Consider the following 19,492-nt stretch of genomic DNA (forward strand, 5'->3'; position numbering starts at 1 on the left):
AAAAAATGATACTGCACAAAACATTTTTTACTATTGCTGACAGCGGACTCTTCATGTTGAAGCAGCTTGTAGATAGACACAATGTTCACTATAGCACATTATTTTCCTCCCCTTTTTAATTTTCTTGTATTTGTTTTCGCGCAACTTCCTACGTTGCTATCTTCAGTTCTGGAGGTCGTTCTTTTTTCAGCCTTTTTTTTTTTAAGATTCAGAAAATTTCGTACCCTCATTCATTTTTCAGTGCGTGAACAATATATGATATCCGTTATCTGCTAGATTTGTGTAATGCTCTGCCTGGTTCTGTTTGACCTTCCTCTCTTGATGACTTTTTTGTTGATTATTACAAATATTTGATGTTCAGCGCATTATGCTACGATCTTTTATGTACTGTATTTGCCCACTCCTATGACAGCATTTTATGTATTGTACTAGCCCACTCCTGTGATAGCCCTTCGGGTCTGCAGTATGTTCAAATATAATGAATAAATAAATAAATAAGTGAGTAAATCAGCCCTCATTACATGCTATTTCGGCCACTTCTGGGATCTTACCACTATCTATGCCGAATGCCATTTTTCTTAGGTGGGCAAATGATTGATAGGGGAGAGGAAGAAGAAAACGTTTGTTAGAAGATCAGTGAGTAGTAAGGTTGGGGTGGATGAACCAAGCTTATTTTGGCAAATGGGTTCCTACTATGGAAGAAACGTGCAGCGCCACCTATGTTCGAATACATGAACCTTCTCCCATTTGAAAACACGCGTTTCGAAAGCGGCGTGTTCGGATGCGGGGACCTCGCACTCAGCAGCCGTGCACCTCACCTATTACGTGAATTTTCCTCGTCATTTCCGTCCCTGTAGTATGTAGAAAGAGAAAAGGCATAAAATTTTGAAAGCATCAATAATGTTTTCGTTTCGGCGATGACTAAAAGCGCTTTAACGATGGTAGTTCATTAAAGACAAGATATATCCGATTGTCTGTTCATGCAGAGATTGATACACACCTCAAATGTAGGCGATGCTTTGAAAATGTTCTCTGTTAGCGATGTTGTATCAGGCACACAGCATAGCATGACTGCCATTCTCAATTTCCAAGTACTGCGCAGGCTAAACAGCATGAATATATTAGCAGAAGAGACTGCAGCCTGCATTATTGATGAGGCAAGAAAATGAATATCATACTGTGTGCAGTGTAAGCACTTTTTCGGTGTTTCCTGAAGCAGGGTGTTTTGCCGAGAATCAATAAAGAAACTAGGGGCTTTTCAAAGCCTTTAACAAGTGCCCCCCCCCCCACTCTCTCTCTCACACACACGCGCGCACACACACACACACACACACACACACACACACACACACACACACACACACACACACACACACACACGAAAAAAATTCTGGCTATGGGCCTGCAGTGTGTTCAGGATAAGCTCTAGTGTGGCTGTCTCGCCAGATGCCGGAAACCGGTCATTGGGGAGCCCTGCAGGTAGATCTCGTGCCTTAATGGTGGACTAGGATACGATCTAAACGAGACTCTGGAGCAGGCCATAATGAAGTTGTGTTCAATTCAATTGAATTCATAATGAGGATCGTACGTTCAGAATTTTGAAGGCACTTACATTGTTGACGTGTGGCTACGTGGGCAGATGTTAAAATATTGAATCAGAAAATTTATATTCACCTAAGTGAGAAGGTTTAACAAAAAAAAGAAACATCTTTCATGTAACATATATGTATATTTAACATTTAATGCTATAGGACAACGTAGGAGTTTTGAAACCAATACGGTAAATTAATAATCATTAATGTAAATCCAGCAGTTTCCTTCGGGTGAGGCAGAGGAAAGAGGGTTCAACCCATGTCCCGTCCCACTGGTTCTATCCTCCGTCAGTGGTGATGGCCAGGGGCTCCGGAACCGGGGAGGGGGGCAGTGGGGGACGTCGCCCTCACAGGTTACAAACCAAGGGGGCATGCTCCCCCACTAACAGCTGCAATGGCCCCCTCCGGCCTCCTCCTCCTTTTCTCGCCTTAGCAAAAACAGCGATATGCATTACCGCCCCTTCAAGTTTCTCGTATACGCAGTCCTGCAGTATCTTCTTTATTATTTTCAATTTTGCTTCGAGATATTCTCCTCATTCGCTTTTGTTTTGCTTCTTCCGAAGAGCGCGGTGGTAATAGCGGCAGCCGGTGTAGTTTGAGCCCGGTGATAGTGGCGTTAGTTTATACAAGAGAGCTTCGAGCGATTCTGCGTCCAATTTCTTTTCACGCGCGTTCACCACCGTCCCACCTCCATTCTCTCCCGATGCATACCACATGGGCGGATTGAGTTGCCCTGCATAGCCCTGTTCTTGCTGTCCGGTGGGCCTCTCCTTACAGCACGTCGCCTCTGCTTTTGTCCTTGCGAAGGAAATATCTAGTAATATAAAGAAACTTAGAATGAACGACACGTGTACATAAACAGTATCTACCGCAGCTACCGGGCCTCATTATTGCGTTCTCCGCGGCATACCGCCTGCGACGTTCAAGGAAGAAGAAGCGGCGAATGCCACCGGACTGGAAGGGTTGAAACCCGACCTGGACATCGGGTCTTCGGGCACCGGAAAATAGGGCGATGGAGCGGCCAGGGGCTTTTCTGCACAGGGTACGAAACACTGGGCGTGTTGTCTGAGCCCTGGAATTCATTGCGCTCATAATTCGTGCGTCATCGGACAGCCTGCCCGTTGCCTCTCTGTATTTAGAGTTTCTGCATTGTCGGTAGCTCTACTTCGCGGGAGAGAAGGTTTTCCACTGGTGTGCGCTGCGAGGGTGGTCGTCGGGTGGACGCACGCTGACTGACAAAAACAAATGTATCGCTGATTGGTTAATATGATGAGTATATATAGTATCTGTACATAGTGACCACCTGCTATGGTCTCAGTAGAAACTGGCAGTAATGTAAATAAAATAAATAAATCTCCAAATATTCTCACATAAATATTGCTCTGATCTTTGTCAGTGGGCGTTGACAAACGTCACCCCCACACTTCAGATATACTTCCTGGGCCCCTGGTGATGGCTGTGCCTCAGGTGACGGCTCGAACTCTTTAAACTTGGGCGGCATCTTCGGCTTGCTGGACGGCCCAAAGCTGGTCGGCCAGCTCATCGCTGACAACTTTTTTTCTTTTTTGCATTGGGTCATTCGGCAGAAAACATACAAGAAAATACGCTAAGTATTCATTCCACTGTAAATAATTCACTGTCTTACATTGCTATGCAGCTTTAGAAGTATACACTCGAATGCGCATAAAAAGAGAAGAAAGAAAGAAAGAAAGAAAGAAAGAAAGAAAGAAAGAAAGAAAGAAAGAAAGAAAGAAAGAAAGAAAGAAAGAAAGAAAGAAAGAAAGAAAGAAAGAAAGAAAGAAAGAAAGAATTGCGACGCGTGCCAAGCAGGTTGAGGGATAATGAAACACAGCAGTGTGTTGCAGCAGCCATTCGACACGTTGCAACAAGACGCTGGTAATACCAGCGCCTGAATAAAACAAGCAGAAAGACATACGGTGCATTGCGCGCTCATACATCAAGGCCCAATCCGAAGGGATCAGCCGGTGCACCCAGCGAAAACCCGAAAGCGGATTAGACAAATGATCCACGGCTTTACCACCGCGGTGCCACACCCAGCAAAAGCCGAGATCAACAAGATCTCGGAACAGGTTGCTCGGAGAGCCCGGTTCCCTGATCAGGCCTATACATATTGCAAAAAATCGGAGGATCTTCGCGGTGACTCTGGTGGTTTCGTCGCCCAGATTAAGACGATAACCTCTTATGCTTCCTTTCCCTGGGAGCAGTTTTGAGAGGGCACGTTCTGAGGTCCCACATTGCGGACACCAGAAGATGATGTAACCTATAAACTCCTCTGAGGGGACTATAGCTCCAAACTCCTTTGTTGGCTATTTGCATGTATACTTGTTTATTTTGACGATCGCCTTGCCGCACAGAACGACCCGCAAGACTGACGCAATAGAGACTGTAGACTGTTGGTGTAAATTCAGCAGCCTTACAGTACCAGTAAAGGTGACAGTGATAGCTTGTGCAACTCAAAAGACACCGTCTTCTTGATTTTAACATCGCGGCGTACCAAATCTCAGGTCACAATAACGGCTCCCATTATCACTTTCAGCGTCGTGACGTCGTGACACATCAGTCATGTCTGAGTAAAAAAACAATATAAAAATAATAAACGAGCCACAAGGGTATCGATTTTAGGTTTATCCTTTTTGTCTTCTTAGACGAGAAGCTATGTACAGTTTCTGGACCTTCATATAGCGCAGAAAAAAAACTAGAAAAAAAGAGAGAAAAAGAAGCCTAAAAAATGTTCAACGTTCCTTTGCAGGAATTTATCCCCGTTTGATTATTCGCGCAGCCCCTCCGGGAATAGCCAGCACTTCCCTAGCTCCCACAGCGGGAGCAGCGCGGCGTGTGCTGTCTCAGTGACCTCTCACGCGAATAGGCATATATACGGCTTTCATCAATGCATACATTGACTACTTTTCTCGGGCGTCGTAAATCATAGGCGTTCAATAAGGGGCACGTGAAGCGTCCAGCCACCGAATAGATGTGCGCTAATGACTCGGAGAAGATTAATTGTTAAGGACGCGAAAGGCGAGACACCAAGGAATGCACCGGTCACCGAGAGCGATTAATTATTGTTCTGCTAGGCACACCCCACGCTCTTCTTGCAGCAGTGACTGACTCCAAGGATTAAGGAAACCAGATTCGACCCAAACCTGTAACCTTTCGAAGGCAACAGGAGATATTCGAGACCAATTTGCTGCGGCAATTAACTGTCGCAACCTGCTGTCGCACTTTGAGTGATAATCTTTCATAAAGCTATAAAATTCACACTTCACAACATTCATTTCGTACGTCGAATAAATTTGCGATTGACAGTATTTTTTTAATATTTGAACAATAATTTAAAAGCCGAAAATTTTTATTGTGCACACGTTCACGAATTCGTCTGATGCCGAATTCTTTGAAATTCTGAAATTTCGAGACATCTGAGGTGAGAAATAGGTACCTGAAAGATGTCGCCTTTACGAATATATTATGTCTATTTGAAAGGTAAAGTTTGCTAACTCACAGATTAACGTAGTAAAACCGCATTATTTTATCTCTCGAACTTAAGCGTGTATCGCTGCTACAACTCTCGCGCGTAAGAAAGTTCAAACAAAATGTTTCGAAACGCTGTCATTTGTGACAACGTATTTTTGATTTACTGTATATGGGTCATTTCTCAACGGTATTTGACATCAGGTTTCGACTAATTGTATATCTGTATTGATTTATATAACGACTAAAATCTGGATGCCAAGTCTAAAATACATAAAAGTTTTGTTCCACGGTGATGTTCTAACTCATAGTGACCGCATAACCCGTGCCTTACGAAAAATAGAATACTTGAGACCAGTTCTGTGTCTATACCTTACCCTAAGAAAGCACAATTTATTGCATAGGCGGGAAATTAATCAGCGTACTGTTTAGCAAATTCACAACTTTGTTCCGTGTGCAGCCGCGCGCCACTAAGGAAATGTCCATGGGCACACCCCTGACCTATAGGGTGCCAATATATTTACCAGGCTGCAATGCTGAGTTCCACATACCGTGGTTGCATTTAACGTAAAAATGAGAGGAAGGTGTTTGATAATCTGGAAGAGGTAACGGCGCGAGAAAACGAAGCGATATAGTTTTCGTTTGCTTTTTCCTACTCTCTGTTCTCTCTCGCTATTTATCCTTTTCTTGCTTTTTTTTTCGTTGCTTTCCTGTCAAATCAGCTTTCCGACCCTTCTTTAAAGTTTCCCTCGAATAATCTGATTGTATAAAACCACGAAATAAAACGCCCCTACCATTTCATTCTTCTTGCTTTATCATTACAGTGTCTAACGAGAACGTCAAAAGAAAAAGCTGCCATCCCTCCTCCCCTCACACTCACATAAAGAGCAGCAGTGCATGTGTGCACAGATGCAAAATTGAAAATTTTTAAAGGGGAGTCATGCACCCCCCTCTCGCTTTTTGGCTACGCACTCTTGCGTCAGTTTGCCAAATGTGTGAGCCGTGCTCTTGAAACGCTCGCTCCGCGGTCTTACATGCTCGTTCCCCTCTGATTCTCGCCCATTTCGATTTAGCTTGAGAAAATGCGTGCTGGAAGGAGAGCACGAAGCAGGCAGTCAGCGCACCACCATGCGTCAGCGGTGCGACCGCAAGGAAAGACCGCGGTCCGCCGCAGTAGTTTACAAGCGGTGCCACCCGCACTCACTATAGCAGACCGCTGGCCGGCGCGGTGTTCTGCTGCCGCTCGCGGCCCATGTGGGTCAGCTGGCCCTTCCGAATCGGCGGCAGCGAGCAGCTTCTGCCGCTCTCGCGAGCAGCTTGCTAGCTGACCCGGCGCGAAATCGGCCCCGGCTCTCATAAACTATTCACTAGCGCGCGCGTCTTTTTCCCGCTGAGAGGGAGGAAGGTATTGAATAAGGCGCCGTGCGCGGCGCCCGTTGTAGGTCAGTGTGATACCGTGGCTGTGCTGTCTCTTCTTTCGGTGAGAAACAAAACAAAAGTGCCGATGGGCCGCTCTCGCTGTGGCCGCTGCTGCGTGAGGAGGCCGTAATAGCAGCGTCTTCGCCGATGCAGTTACGGCATCGGCCAGCGCCGCTCGCTCTCTTACAGTTGCTTTTGTTGCTTCACCGCGGCCAGTTTTCTTCTGTACAGGATCGTCTTCAAATGCCCGTGCTTTCGCGTCTGTGAGTTGGGGCCTCGAGTCCTCCTTCGCCTTTCGCATGGCGTACCGCCGAATCCGCCGCCACTTTCCATGCAGGGTGAACGAAAGCTGACGACTGGCCGACCGCGGCGCCAGAGAATCTGGCTCCCGCCATTGCTCTATGTGTTGCTTGTAACTACAACGACTTTCGGCTCTGAGCGACCTCCTTAGATCACCCGCTGCTCTGAGACGTTCCACGCGAACATTATGAATGCTGCTGTGCATATTTACTTTTCTATTAAAAGTTATAAAGGATGGTTTCTTACTGAGTCCAATCATTGCAAGGGAGTTCCCAGTTTGCTTTCTTTTTCTTAAACAACAAATCATACAGCACTGCTAGGGGACATTGCAGTAGGGGCTTATGGCCTTTCATGGTAGCAAATAAAGGATGTATTAATTTGTTTATTTAGGCTGAGTTCTTCGAAATGTTTGCAGAATTCATTGCTGCAAGTGACCCTGGCCGTGCCACGTCCGCGCCGAAAGACTCTAAGCGCTATCTCTCGAAGTGAAATACTTAATATGGTAAGCTCATAACTTTCTATTATCTCCTTTTCCCGAAGAACTGCTGTCGTGCTCCTCTTGATGTCGGTTGCTTGCTCCCTTCCCATTACATCTTTGTTTGGCTGTGCTAGTATATACACAACAACAACAACAACAACAACAACAACAACAACAACAACAACAACAACAACAGCAGCAACAACAACAACAACAACAACAATAATAATAATAATAATAACTTTTGTCAGAAATATGGCCCCGTCAGTATATCACGAAAAGCGAGTGAGTTTTGGGCAATGCGTAGAGAAAGGGCGTGGACCTATACAAAAGTGAACACTGTAATTACAAGCCATTCAGCGAGGTCTGTTACCAATTTGAAGATACTGCTTGAACACATACGAGCGAGAGACACTACCTTATTTTCCTTAGCTAGAACCCTAATTAACTTGCTTTAGTGTACACGTTTACGCGTAAAAGGTAAAAACGTGTCAAAAGGCGTGAGATGTAAGTCATGGCAGAATATACATTACCAATGTGCTGGCGCTCAGAACTGCAAGCCAACAAGATATTTTTTGAGGTAATATTACCGTGAATGAAACCAAGGTGCATAGCCACCAAAAATTTAAACACTAAGCTGTTCCTAAATGAAGGACACTCGCTATAAGTTGGACGCATTTCACATCGGGACCATTTCGGCCGCCGGCTAAAAAAGTTGCGAACGAAACCCATTGTGAATACTGCCTCAAGGCGTGCAGCCGCTCCTCGCGACGCACACGCGACATGCCCTATACTATACACGTTGGGTGACGCTTGAACTTCGCCTTTAAGAGAAGGACACACTAGCGCAGTTGGGTACTGTACGCACCGCCTGTAAGAGTGCGTGAAGGAAAGTAATGTCTGAGCATCTAAGATTGGTCAATTCAAACTATCTAAGAAAGCATAATGGGTTCAAAAGCAGGCTAGTTCGCATAAATTGATACTGAAATATTGGCAGTGCAAACTAACGGGACGCAAAGGAGGACACAAACGAGCACATGGGTTGCGCTCGTTTGTTTTCTCCTTTGCGTCCCGTTAGTTTGCACTGCCAATATTTCAGTATCAATCTTAGAATACCTACTTATGTACACTTTTCTAGTGGCCACTGCGCCATGGATTGTCCTTTGCAAATTGGTGAAGTACCCACTTCCATCCGTAAGCTACCGCATGCACCGGCGTAGCTGCAGGCCTTGTAATAGTGGGCAGCCCTCACCACCCAAAGGTTTCCGAATCAATATGTCGCCTGTGAAGCGTCGAGCGCGATGCTACGGCAATATAAACTGGCGACCTGGCCTGTCTTGGTGCACGTTCTTCTGGAAATTCTGCATGTACTTCGCCCGAAAAAGAGTGTGACTACGTTGGTGGCTGTTATTAGGTGTTTATGTTAAAAAGACCATCAAACTGATCAAATGTAAAAGATAAAAATGAAACGTGTCTTTTGCAATGCCTCCGATCCCCAAATATTGAGTATAAACTTGCGATTCCTTCACCTTGTGTGTTCTTTCACGCGGCCAGAGCTGCGGCACATTTGCGGCTATGCCGAGTATACTGCAGTGCATTTGAAGGCGATTTCTGTTTTGGTGTTACAAGTGCAACAAGCACGTTCCTTCTCCTTTCCCCCCCCCCCCCCTTTATTTAGACAATCTATCTATACGAACATGCTCCGTGGCATCTTATATTACCCAAAAAAAATAAAGCAGCGAAAATCTTATCTGTAACTATAATTAAAAGTGATCTGTGGTATTGATGAAAGTATGGGTGGAGCGCTTCAATCACTAGCGGAATTTTTTTTTTTCAAGGCAAAAAGCCTTATCTTTAAATTTTCGCTAATTTGCTTGTGGCCAAAGTACGTTTGCAAACGGGCACCATAAACTAATGTTTTATTTTTGGGAGGGGCTTCATTATTTTTTATTGTGAAGAAGGGCCACAAGCTCTTTTATAGAAGAGAGTGAGTTCATTTCAGAAAACAGTGGAAGGCTCAGCAAGAACGGCACAATGAGAACTTCTCGATCTGTAAAGACAACTCATTTCCCAAATTTAGTTTTATACAGGGCTGGTATTGTCGCTTCTAAACATTTCGCCAGATGCAGTAACTGTCAGGAAACTTTCACGTTACTCTGGCAGGAAAAAGAGCTGTCGGCATCCACAGGAAGGGGTAGTCTTGCTGTCATTGCCCATCGAGAGTGAGCGCCTCACGTTGGGAATTTTAAGCCGGGTGGACACGCTCCATATACGGACCGTATATTCAAGAACGCTGTTTTACAGCGTCAGCTGTTACAAACTCGCAGAAACCAATTTTGGTAGCACTATAATTGGCCACTGCCAAGTGTCAGCTGCAGCTATTGCGCACAGTTTGGAACCAAGCCATGGTTCCATGTGGACTGGAACATGGGCACTCTGCGTGGAAAGCCACGTTGTACCACAGAGCCACCCCAGGGCTTGGAACTTTCACAGAAGAGATGATAGAATCGACGTTTGCTTGGTGCTACAGGCGAAGTTTTTGTATTTCTGATTGTATCCCATAACTTGAACGCTCTCACCATAAGGTGTAGACCATATATGTTCGTTTTGCAAAAAAAAAAAAAAAGCAGGGAACTGTACTTTTGGATTTGCAGTCCTTAACTAGCCGTCATTGGCGCTCCGCAGTCAAGCAGCGCTTCACTATATATAGCTTGCTGAGACCCAGAGTACAAATTTAATGTTTATTACATTGTAATAAACCCGAATAGCCAGCAGTGCAACCACCGCTGACGTTTCCGTGGTCTTTTTCCAAAGGAGCCTCAAGCTCTGGCAATGTTCTGTGGTGGAATACTTGACTATCGCGCAGAATTATCGAGTTCCATTCTTGCTAATGTTGTGATTTCCTCACACCCACCAGGATATTTCGCCCACTGGTAAGCCACCGATGCCCGCATCTAATTTTCGTCGACACAGGCTTCGCAACACTGTCTCGTTTAGATTTACAGTGCCTATTTTTGCCGGTTCTGTGTTTACACGAACAGTGAAGCACCCGGGGCGCATACGCACATTCCACAGGTCTTGGTTATCGGGTGTGTTCCCCACGTGCCTGCGGGAGAAGGTTTCATGGCGCATATGACAGGCGTGTACACTTATTGACGTCGTAACCCGTCAGTTAGCGTCGTTACATGCGTATAACTTTTTATGCCGATTCTGGTATACAGAATCGGCATAAGAATTCGTGTCTAAATTCGTGTGTAAATCACACGCCCTTTACACGGCCTTACTGACACTTAGCGATGCACTGCAAGGAGTGCACCTGCCAACCGAAATTTTCCGAAGCACGAATAATTGACAGGCACAACAAGCGGACGACGAGAGAAATAATGGAAGCGTATAGAATAAGGAAAGGAGGGGACAGTTGCGTCAGTCAAGCGTCGGTTCTACTAACAGATGCGCAATGTGCTTTTTTCGTAGTCACATAACCCAGTGTTTTTTTTTTGCTTTTTTGTGCTTTTTTGTTTTTTCCGTTTTACGTGTTTTCTCAATTTTTTCTGTTTTACTTTCTCCTTTTCTTAGTTCTTCACACGTGTTTGTTTCTGGTTGTGTGCCATGGATTATGGGAGTGCATATTTTGTTATATCACGTTGTTGATGATGACAGGGGAAGTCGGGAATGACGTATATGCGTGTGATGTATTTATTAGTGTTCGCTTCGAAATAAAATTTTCAGTTGCTAGTAAGCGCTTGTCCGTGTCCTCTCTGAGTGTGTGTATTTTTTGCGCTTGCTTTATCATGAGGGTAAGATGGTTTGACTAATATGAGGTGGATATGTACCCCTGGTATGTGGGTATGTGCCACGGGCGACTGACAACATCTACTCAGTAACGGCGAAGAGACACAAAAGTAGTTTTAACATGTTAGCATTCTTCTGAAGCAATGCAACAATGTGATGAGAGAATGAATATTCCAGCAAAAATTAGACAGAACATCTTAGTATCCCGCATCCCACGAAATAGCCCCAACAAGATTATGGTCGCAATCCGCACACAAGATACACTGATGCAGCAGAATATTCAAGAATTGCAGCACATGCTGCCAGCGTAGTCGAGAACAAAGGCAAAGAGAGAACGACAGCTGGCATCTTGACTACAGAAATCGACACGGCAGAAGAAACAGCGATAGCGCTAGCAGTCTCAACCTGTACTGACACGGCTGTAATACTAACTGATTCGCAAGCACCTTGCCAAAATTTTCAGAAAGGAAACATTTCCAAGCAAACCTTGAAAATTCTCTCCACTCTAGTTAAGCTAATCTACCTTGAACGTACATTGTTTGGACTCCAGGTCACGAGTCCCTGATGGGAAATGAGGCAGCCAATGCTTTCGCCCGAGCTCATGTTCACCAGGCTATCCCACAGGACGCGCTATCAAGGAAAGAAGATGTTCCTAAAAAGCACAGCTTTATACTGCAGCACTACTGGCTAAACAGAACAATTTATCCACCAGCTCACCCCAGCCTGACTTGGGAAAAGGCAGTAATCCTCAGGAAGCTTCAAACTAGCACCTACGTTTACGGTACGCTGATTTACCGCATCTTACCAACCCAGTACTCTTACAACTGCAAGCACTTTGATGTCCCAGAAACCACATTTCATATGATATGGGGATGCAGACAAAGCCCTGGAGCCACTACACTAACCGAAGCGCAGTGGGAGGTCAAATTATCCGATTTGAGCCTAAAGAATCAGTGCCGCATAATTCAACGGGCGCGGGAGATGGCGGAGGCCCACGGCTACCTGAAATAAAGAGGCCGCCAACCTCTGGCGCACAATGCGTTTGCTCAAATAAAAGTTTATTCTCTCCCTCTCTAGCGTCAGAAAAAGCTGACATCGGCAGCGTTGACCCCATGAATTCAAAATCTAATTGGCAGGGTCAGCAGGAATCGTGCACCAGCATGCTGCGCGGCAAACAAGTATTCTACCACAGAGCCATGCCAGGTCTCAAAACTGCTTTTCAAAGAGACCCTTAATGTTCATTAAACATCAATTGTGGTTGCAGTGCTGGCTATCCAACTTAATAAATCATACGTATGTACTCATATGATACAGCCGTTACGTCGGGTGAACGTCATTGTAGTTAGGTGCCATCCACTGAAGTTGATATATGTAGCAGTGTCCAGGGCTATACCATCGTTGCGAGCACCAACGCTTCATATCAGTTTATCGCTTTTGTTGTTGCTAGTACTCATGTTCCTGTTAGCATTGTTGCGCAGCTGCAAACGACTGCTTATATAAACATTAGCAACTAATCAACATAAGTATGTGCGTGCCAAATTTGTACATATATTTACCATCATTTCATGAAGCGTCGCTCAATAAAAAAATTTCAGCACAACCACCTTTCGTCCGCAAGTTTCGCATAACGTCGATTCCCAAGGTACATGGGATCTGCCAAATGTTTCTTACTCGCTCTTTCTTTGTATCGCGAATAGAAATAGATTGCTGTTGCCAGCTTTAAGGCCCCTAAAAACCCACTGAAAAAAAATTAGTTCCAAATCTACATGTTACACCGCAAATGTAGTCGAAAGACGATAGTCTTGCATCTGGAGAAAGTCAACAAAACGTTCATTTGATGTTCTGTGCAAGAAAATTGGCTGGAGGTGCAGCGTTAGAGTGCATCGAGCGTGAAGCGGAGGCAAACGAGCGCATCGAGGTACGTTAGACATAACAGCCATCTGGCAGTTATCTTCAAAAACGAAGGCATGCAGCCCGCGGAGAAAGATGCGCGCCAGTCTCGGAGGTGATAAGGTGTAAAATGCAAAGCGACAGGCAGGTGCCACTACCGTGACGTCGTAGCAAAGCGTTGGAAACACCTTTTTGAGCATCGCGTTTCACTGTCAGTGCAGCGCGATAAACGCTACATTCCTTAGAGTTACTTGTGTGTGCCTCTTCTAGTATAAAGGCGGACATACAAAACTTCGAAGTGTTGTTATGGCACCTCAGATATGCGCAAGAATCGCTTTTTTTAATTGACAATCGCACAACTATGAACGCTAAACCTTAAGCAATATTGGTCGGCGCTGCGAATGGGGTTGGCCGTTTGGTGCCATTTGAGGTATCGTTAGGGCGGACAAACAGACAAATGTGCAGACAGAAAGACAGACAGACCAAAATTTTTCCGTCGAAGGTCCCCAAGAAAGACTATCGTCTTTAAAAACAGCGTGTTATCTCTCCCGGCGTTTCCCGTTTTCGCGTCACAGTTCGTGCCGTATGCAGTTTGTTCTCATGAAGTCAGGATGAAATAAGCTCTAGATTAGTTATTTCGCGAAAAATGTATTTGGTGAATTGTTTCGTACTCTGCTTTACAATGCAGTCGCACGCACTTTTTTATCCAGTACGCTTTTTTGATCCTCACCCCCTCCCTCTCTACTCTGTGCCAGCATGTACAGTTAAGCCTTCAAAGATACTGAACGGTCCAGCTATAGTCTATAGGGAGCATTCGAATAGGAACCCGGAAAGGGTAGGGCCCTTGAGCATCTTGCACGTGCTGCTTTGGCTCAAACAGGACCTAATAGTTTTCTAATTATGTCTTACGCTAGTTCTTTGCGTATTGCGATTCCAGCGCCAATTACGGTCAATAATAATTAAAGTATGGCATGAGAAATAGCCTTCAGTACAAGTGTTTCTTCCGCAGGTCACGGGATCGAATCCCGGCTGCGGCGGCTGCATTTTTGATGGAGGCGAAAATGCTGTCCGCCCGTGTACTCAGATTTGGGTGCGCATTTAAGAACCCTATAGGTGGTCGAAATTTTCGGAGCCCTCCACTACGGCGTCTCTCATTATCAAAGGGTGGCTTTGGGACATTAAACCTCACATATCATACAATCAAATCAAGTGTTTGTTAGTTTTTTTATCCAGAGGTTGTCGTAGTAACAAATTTGCTGATGATCACCATCGATTATGTGAACTCACCTCACCAGCAAAGACACTTAATCTTCTAGCTCCCTTCTCCATGGAGAGATCAGGCTTTAGGCTGCAGCACCATTATCGCGTTTGTGTGTGGATAGGCAGTTGGCTGCGCGTACACCTAAAGACCCATTCAATTCATCCTGCACTTCCAGAACAGGTTCACGGTGGTGCCGTCTTGGTGTTGCCTTCGTGCAGGGGACGTTTCAGCAAGTGCAGTAGCAACGAGACGCGGAAACGAATACGGGAGTGCAGATTTCGTTCAAGGCCTTGCTACTCGTCGGCTGTCTCGCGGGTTCTGGGGGCTGTGATTCGTAAAAAATGACGCCGCTTTCGTTCCTTGGCATGAGTCTACTGGAAAATGTTCACTGCCGTACTTGTTGTATGCCATTAAAACAGAAATGAATGCAATCGGCTGTGTCATCTGCTGCAGCTGCAGCCATTTTGTGCTGCATGGATATAGTGGCTAGAAAGGTTCTAGCCACTATAGCATGGACTCGGCACGGCCTCACGAGCAGGTGCAGGGAATTCATGAACCAGCCTTGCACGACAGCTGCACTTTTTCGAAACGAATGCTGCGGTGTCGTTGTCACCATGTTGAACTCGTGAAACGAACGCTGAAGTGCAGAAAGCGCCTCCATGAAAGCGGTTTACATGCAGGTAAACGAATGGACCTAAAAGTATGCAGCGGCACTACGCTGTAGGCGGTTAGAGTTGATTGTCTGCGAATAAAGTGCGTTGACTGCAGCCTAATACACGACTTCCACAGCCAAATTAATGCACGAAGCCGTGCTAACGTCCGTTTCGTGTGCGAGAGAAGCACAATCAGCAAATCAATGATACCCTGGCCTTCGGTTACAGTCGTGTTTTGCACGGTACTCGATGTTTTTGAAGGAGCCGAGCAACACATTTTGAAGTAGGCATGGAGTGAATCCACTAAGGTAGCTTATTGCCTCACAAGCTCACCAATGCAAAAAAATTTCGAATCCGTCCAGTACGGGCGGAGTTACGAAGATTTGTCGCAGTCTGCATGCATTCTTAATTTTATCGTCCCGACCAAAATGCTGGAAGCTAAGCAGGGAGAAATGGCACGGGAAACCTTGAGCACTTGAGCACTTTTAATTCTTTATTTTTTTTTAATATAAGCAGCTTCTCAGTGCAATAGCTCACGCACGCGTGGAGAAGTCGCGGCCTCCCGTGGTGGTTCCTGTAACGACCGAGCGCGCCATGCTCAAATCCGCCAATGACTGATACGACGGCAGTGACGAGTAATTTTCCAGCTTGTACGTCATTTGATGACAGAAAAGAAAGCAACTCTTTAGCTGACCATGAGAATTTATTGTGAATTGCAGGCCATGTGCTGCGCCATATATTATTTAGCTCGCGTGTTCGCGGGAGCCTCGACTACCGATCAGCGGCATTTTATGACCATGCTCAAAAAATGTTGCAGCGCCCCTTTAAATCCGAAGCATTTCTTCGGGTAATGCTGGAACTTTGAATCTATCTATCTATCTATCTATCTATCTATCTATCTATCTATCTATCTATCTATCTATCTATCTATCTATCTATCTATCTATCTATCTATCTATCTATCTATCTATCTATCTATCTATCTATCTAAAGAGCCGCCTACGTCTGGGTGCTCTCGCGATCACCTTAACTTGAGTTAGGACAAAATTTGTGTTGCAGGGTAATCGAGTTTGAGGAATGAGCTTGGCTGGTCATGACATAAATAACTTGAAAATCTCATACCATATGTCGTCAAATCCTTACCTTCAGACACGCACATACCGCATCGCACATACCCGTATACTTCGGCCGCGGAATGCGGGTATGGGCCACAGGTGATAGAAAATTGATATCTACCCGGGAACGGAGAAAACGCACTGGCAATTCAGATGCAAGAGCGTCAATAAAAACTGACAGTGGCAGTCTTTATCCGACGAATGCAAAGGCTAAATATCGGGGTAAATACCGGGGTCTCACAAGGAATCAAATCCAAGCAGCCTGCGTGGCAATCAAGCATCCTGCCACAGAGCCACCCCAGGTCTAGAAAAAACTATGAAAAAAAGCCTATGTAGGTGCAATGTGGTTGAAATGTCAATTCTGGTTGCAGTGGTGGTTATCTTATTTTCTAAACATTACATAAGCACTAGCAAGCACAAAAGCCACATCCTCACATCCTCGCAAGCACTAGCGAGAGATATCAGCATAACGCTTCTGGCGTTGCTAATACTAATGTTGCTGTCGACATTATGCAACTTTAAACCACCCGATATATAATATATATGCGACTGTTCAGAATATGTGTGCGCGCGCAACGTTTGTACATTTATTTAGCGTCACTTCATAACTCCTCGATCAATAAAAAAAATTACACCACAGTCCCATTACCCGCATGCTTCGCATAACAACAATTCTCGGAGTACGTGGGATCTGCCGAATCTTCCAAAATATGTTTTTCTTGTTTTTGATAGCTCTCATAACTGAACCCTTTCGCTAGAGTGCACCGTCGCGACAATGGCTGTTCCGAAATAGTGAAATTTGAATTTGCCGCTTATAATGAGTCACGTGTGGCAGGCGCGTACAGTGGCGCCCTCGGGTGGAGACTGGCGCTGAGCACGCTAGCGGTGAGGGCCAGTGGCAAATTACGTTCTACAATGCAAGGCAGAGTCCTCCCTGAGCGTCCTTTTACAGGAGACTGCCCAGATGGAAGAGCGCAGGGGCACATCAGCTCTAATTCAAAAGGGAGAGAGAGGGGAAGGGGCAAAAAAAAAAACATTGGCCTTGCGCTGTTTGACCTCCTCTCACACACACGCACGTGCATGCACGCACGCACACACATAGATAGATAGATAGATAGATAGATAGATAGATAGATAGATAGATAGATAGATAGATAGATAGATAGATAGATAGATAGATAGATAGATAGATAGATAGATAGATAGACGTGACGGAAAGCTTTGTCGTGCGTCTACTGTTGTTTTGCGACATCTGCTCAACGGTAGCCTTTTCCTCAATACAAAGGCGCAATGAGAGAAAACACCATGTAGGTGGCTGGCACCAACGGGAACCTACCACGCACCTTGGAGGGGCACGAAAGATTATTTTCATTCAAATGCAGGGCATGGAAAGTAAAATTCATTAGTCACAGGAATGTCATACTAAAAAACTTCGTGGCAGTAGAACTATTTTGAAGGAAAACTAAGAGTATGTCAAGGCGACCACGGTAACACGAATCAGTGTTAACACTGCAATCAGCAGAACACAGAGCGCGAAAGTGAAGTTAAGTGCGTGTATTAAGAAAATGGTGCAAAGCTTTAAATTAGCAAAATAATATCGGTTACTGTGTCAAAACTCATTTAGCACGTGTAGCCCATTTGAATTGTGTAAACTTTCTGCCTTTTGTGACTCAGTCAGGTTTATTTGTTTTTTTTTTATTTGTGCAGGCCCCCAATCGCTAACTACTCAACTTAGCTTGAGAGAACGACAATACCCACCCTTACAGGACACGCACACAAGAGGAATGAGTAGCACTAATACTCTCGCTGGGACTGGCAACAGAATCTAGTGAAACGACAGTGTTGAAAAGAAACCAAGGCGCACATGCTCCGTGCATAAACAAGAGCAGACTCAAGTGCAGTCACCTAGAGATTTTAATAACCACATATTGGTTTTTTTAAGTAAGCCACCTCTATTCTTAATGGTGACAAGGAGGATGCGCTCACATGACGATCAAGACTGTGTTTTCGCATTTGATATGTTTCGATCAGTTCCCTCTCACCCGTAGTTCCCCTAGCAATCATTTGGTTATGATTAAAAACACGTGAACAACAGCCCACCCTGAATTTAGCCTTAAAGTTCGCCATTTATTCTCACATTACAGATGTTTCATGCCCATTTAAGCGAATATTACTCCAGTGCCCCATCTATCACATATTCACTCCACCACAAAACAGCAGAATATGATAAACAATATATTTGCGGTGCTTACTTACTGTGACTGAAATTTTGTGAAACAAGCAACGTCTACAATAAAGCCAACAACGCCAACAATTGATCATGCATAATAAGGTCAGAGAGAGAATAAGCACCCAAAAACATGGTCACTACATATTGTATATTCAAAATGCTATAAAAATGTGGGAAAAAGAAGAGACGAGAAAAGAATAGGGGTACGAAATCATAAAGTGATGCAGCCATTATGTGCACGATAACAAGGGGATTCTCGAAAATGTCCGAAATACTAAATTTACACCAGCCAGTGTCACAAGAAAATTACGTTAATAAAGCAACATGCAAGCAAGTTCACATGAGACTATTCGCTAACTTTGTGTCGATTGAGTGATACACAACCGCATCAAGCATTGTAGCTTTGATCTTAATGAAGTTAGTGAAGGGAACCTAGCACTCCTTCCTGCGCATTTTGTTTCTTCCTACAGTTGTTGCACTGTTACTACAATACAACCCCGACAAACCAACTCGCCCGGGGACAATAAGGCTCTATATAGGAGCAAGACAGCTGAAGAAAAAAGAACAAGAAAAGAATGTACATGATTATGGTATACGAGAAAACCAGAAGATAATGTATATGCTACCAATATGCTCTCACTTGCTCCTACAAATGGTAGGAGTGCAAGCCCCTTTACAGATTATGGATTTAATTAATGTCCTCGAGAAACATATGAACAGGACTTTTTGAAATTCGATGTTACTGAGAAAAAGCAGGCATAGGCCCAAATATTTTGCCGAGATGCACATGTACTTGAGGTGACGAACATACTCCTCTTCGCAAGACAAGTTCTTTTTGATATCCCCTGCAATACTATAAAATACACAAATGAAAAGTTGGATCTAGCTGCACATAAAGCTTTATATTTAAAGAAAATTCGATGGACATGCTTCACTAAACCGGATGCGTCAGCACTGACAAAGAAGTACGCCCACGCACAAAAAAATTGTTTATGGAATCTTTTGCCTAAACATCTCTTTCTGTGCCCTATAGACCCTGACTTAAAATCAAGACTTGCGTATCACCTTGAGACAATATGCCACAGAATTCACCCCAACGCTGCTATAGCATCGACCACTAGCTACATGTTTGCTTTGGTTTAAATACTCGCACATATTCTGTACAACTGTGGTGCATTAGAAACATTTATATTCAGCATTTATCATGCGCAGTAATGGTTTCCAGTGGTATCGATGTCGTACACGGACAGACTTTACGGCGGGGTTTTCGACA

General features: G+C 44.6%; 1 pseudogene; it reads left to right on the forward strand.

Moving 5' to 3' along the window:
- LOC119168315 (uncharacterized) overlaps positions 1-19,492 on the forward strand; it is a 75,282-nt pseudogene that overhangs the window by 28,552 nt on the left and 27,238 nt on the right.

Source organism: Rhipicephalus microplus, chromosome X, assembly GCF_043290135.1.
Source record: "Rhipicephalus microplus isolate Deutch F79 chromosome X, USDA_Rmic, whole genome shotgun sequence".
NCBI classification, from domain to species: Eukaryota; Metazoa; Arthropoda; class Arachnida; order Ixodida; family Ixodidae; genus Rhipicephalus; species Rhipicephalus microplus.